The sequence below is a fragment of the Budorcas taxicolor genome, chromosome 16 (assembly GCF_023091745.1).
Source record: "Budorcas taxicolor isolate Tak-1 chromosome 16, Takin1.1, whole genome shotgun sequence".
Lineage (NCBI taxonomy): Eukaryota > Metazoa > Chordata > Mammalia > Artiodactyla > Bovidae > Budorcas > Budorcas taxicolor.
Genome location: NC_068925.1, coordinates 72900165 through 72903708, shown reverse-complemented (window position 1 = coordinate 72903708; position 3544 = coordinate 72900165). Strand labels below are relative to the sequence as shown.

The following is a 3544-nucleotide window of genomic DNA, read 5'->3' as shown; positions in this document are numbered from 1 at the left end:
TTCTCCACAGCTGGGGGTGGTGTTGAGGTAGTGAACGGTGGCGTGTGCTGGGAGGCTCTGGGTGGGCGAGACCAAAGCCCAGGCCTGAATTCTGACTCATGATGTGCTTGCAACTCAGTAAACACGGGTGGGGGTGTGTGCAGTGTATCTGTCCCTGGGCAGGTCTGGAGCCCCCTCCAGGAGTGGGCATTCAAGACAGGAGTGGGCACAAGGAGACAAGCCATCTCTGTGCTGTCTGGAAGGGTGCTGCCATCCAGTAAGGGACAGGCCACTGCCCTTTGGTTCCTCACCAGCTCAGGTGAGGCAGGCTGGTGTAGTAGGGAGAGCCAAGGTTTTAGCAGAGAAATCCTAAATTCAACTCCTATGCCCTTCTGGTCCCACACTGTGCTGCCTTCCCAAGTTACCTTCATTGCTCCAAGTTTCCCCATCTGTAAGATGGGGTAATAAGGTACCTACTTCAAGTTACTGTGAAGACTAAATAAGGTAATGAGGACTTCCCTGGTGATACAGTGGATAAGAACCTGTCTGCCAAGACAGAGGACGTGTGTTCCATCCCTGGTCCAGGAAGATTCCACATGCTGTGGAGCAACTAAGCCTGTGTGCTACAACTGCTGAGGCTCACACACCTAGAACTCAGGCTCAGCAACAAGAGAAGCCACTTCACTGAGAAGCCCACGCACCATAAGAGTAGCCCCCGCTCGGCATAACTGGAGAGAGCCTGCGTGCAACAATAAAGGCCCAGTCCCATCGAAAATAAATAAATTTAAAAGTTCTCACAACCAATTTAAAAAAGCAAGGTAATGTCCCTTTAAGTGCTTTGTAAACTAACAAGAAGTTGGTTGGTCTGGATCTATGACTGTCTCTTGGTGCAAGGGCTTCAGGAGAATTCAGAGTTTTAAAACTTGGATAGAAAAAAAAAATCTTTATCTCCTCTATCTTTAACTGAAATATGATATTTGTCAGTTATGAATACTGGCCCCCGACTATGGCAGTGTCAGTACTCCTGTGTCGGTTTTATCTCCTTCAGAGGTCAGATTCTTTTTTCATAATACTTTAAAGTTTTTATTCTTGAAATATGGTTTGTGCTCATCAGGGCTATGAAATCATACTCATTAGCCCTGCCACTAGAGTTTACTATTTTACGTGTGGCTACAGGGCTTCCCTGATAGCTCAGTTGGTAAAGAGTCTGCCTGAAATGCAGGAGACCCAGGTTTGATTCCTGGGTCAGGAAGATCCGCTGGAGAAGGGACAGGCTACCCACTCCAGTATCCATGGGCTTCCCTGGTGGCTCAGCTGGTAGAGAATCCACCTGCAATGCAGGAGACCTCGGTTCAATCCCTGGGTTGGAAAGATGCCCTGGAGAAAGGAAAGGGTACCCACTCCAGTATTCTGGCCTGAAGAATTCGGGGTCTCAACGAGTTGGACATGACTGAGTGACTTTCATAGAGGCACATATATTGCTGTATCTCAAATTGCTTCTTAAAAATATTTCAATAGGAGTCCGGTTTCAGGGAAAAAGTGTTCAATAGCTGCATTTCAATACAGCGGTTTCTTTCGTAATTGCAGGAACTTAGCTGTATGCATTGAGGAACATTTCGCTGAGAATGCGTCCACAGGCTTCACATACTTCCAAAGGGTCAAGGACCCTTGGCTTGGGGCAAACCTGACCCCAATCCAGCTCCTAACTTGCTGGGCCTTGGCCCTGGGAGAGCTGTTGAAGGGAGAACTCAGGGGTGGAGTCTCACATCCCAGCAACCTCTCGCCTGTTCTGGGGCTGCGGTCCCCAAGTCCTTTGTCTTCCGTTCTCTGCTCTTCCTTTCCCTTCCTTTCTGCTTCATTATCCTCCCACCTCACAAGCTCTGAGCCTTCCCTTCAGCCTATTTTTGAACACCCCTGAGGATAATGTCTTTTCCGTGGCTCCCTGGGTGACACTGGCACCAGCTGTAGCTCGTTGATACACTGGAGAAAGGAGCCCCATCCCTTGAGGGCAGGAGGAGTCTGGTTCCTGGCAGTTAGCACAGGAGGGGAGCAGGGGTGTTTCTGCGGTGGGAACAATGGAGGGTGTGCCCGTGGAACAGGCAACAAGGCTCTGACCCATCCTTGCCCCCGACCAGAGGTGTAAGAGACCATCTGCCTCTGGTGGGGACCGAGGCCCCTAGCCTCTCACCATCCAGGGAAGGACCATGCACTTTCTGCCGGGAAGCTGTTTTCTCTGGACAAAACCGCCCACCCAGGCCCCGCCTCTAAAGCTGGGCCCTAACAGCTGAGCTGGGCATCTGCAGGCTGGGGCAGGGGCTGCCCTGTGTGCCCCCAAAACTCATGACCCCAGAGCAGCACCTCCAGAGTGCAGGCTGTGAGGCTTTGTGGGAGCCGGCCCCGAGGGAGGGGCAGAGGCCTCTAAGAAGCAGGTGCAGAGAGTCTGTGCTCCCTCCGCCGACCCACCTTCCTCCCAGCCTTATTTTTGCCAAGACCAACTTCAAAGAGTACAAATTACCTTATTTCTTTTTGGCGTCATAGAAAAATAGCCTGTAATCCACCAAGTCAGGCGGGACTCAGCCAGTCCTGTGGGCCTCTGCCCACCCGAGAAACATCCGCTCATCTTTTAAGATGCTACAGCCTGCCCCTCACTGGCCCCCAGAGGCTAGCAGAGCTCTCATTGCAGCATCTCTAACAAACATACGTCTCTCTTCTTCGGTTGTAATTCTCACTCCCTGACTCGGCTATGAGCTCTATGAGAAGAGCTTTGTTGAATCTGTTGAGTCTGTATCTGTTGAATCTGCTGGGAGGCAGTAGGCCCTAATGAGTGGTTCCTGAGTGAATGAATGGACAAATGAAGGAATAAGGCAATCAGTCCTCCTCAGACTGAGGTAGGAGTGAAAACAGAAGGGGGATGAGTGCTCAGGTCCAGCTTGCCCCTTGGAGATCTTTGTTAGAGGGGGAAACACCCTGGTCTCTTTCTGAGAGAAATTGCCCTAGTCTTTATCTGAGAGGATATGCTATCCATGGTCCTCATCTGAGGGGAGAGGCTCTGGTCTCCATCTGAAGGGAGGACTCTGGTCTCCATCTGAGGTGAGAAGACGTGGTCACTGTCTGAGGAGAGATGCCATGCTCTCTCAGTCTTATGGGAGGCTCCTGGACTCTGTCTGAGGGCAAAGCCCTGGTCCTTATATGATAGTAGCACCCTGGTCTTTGTCTGAGAGGAGACACCATAGTCTTCTTCTGAGACAAGTTACCCTGGTCTCCAAGAGGAGAAGCCATGGTCCTCATGTGAGGGGAGAGGCTCTGATCTCCGTCTGAAGGGAGGGCTCTGGTCTCCATCTGAGGGGAGAAGACTTGGTCCCTTTCTGAGGAGAGATACGATACTCTCGTGTTCTTAGGGGAGGTTCCAGGACTCTGTCTGAGGGGAAAGCCCTGGTCTTTATATGATAGTAGCATGCTGGTCTTTGTCTGAGAGAAGATACCTTAGTCTTCTTCTGAGACAAGCTGTGTGGTCTCCATCTGAGAGGAGAATTCACAGTCCTTATCTGAGGGGAGACAGAGATGC

General features: G+C 51.0%; 1 non-coding gene across 1 annotated transcript; it reads left to right on the top strand.

Moving 5' to 3' along the window:
- The first annotated feature begins 1159 nt into the window (after positions 1-1159).
- Positions 1160-1232, top strand: TRNAF-GAA (transfer RNA phenylalanine (anticodon GAA)). Its single transcript has one exon. It is a non-coding gene; the product is annotated as a tRNA-Phe (tRNA).
- The last annotated feature ends 2312 nt before the right edge of the window (positions 1233-3544 follow it).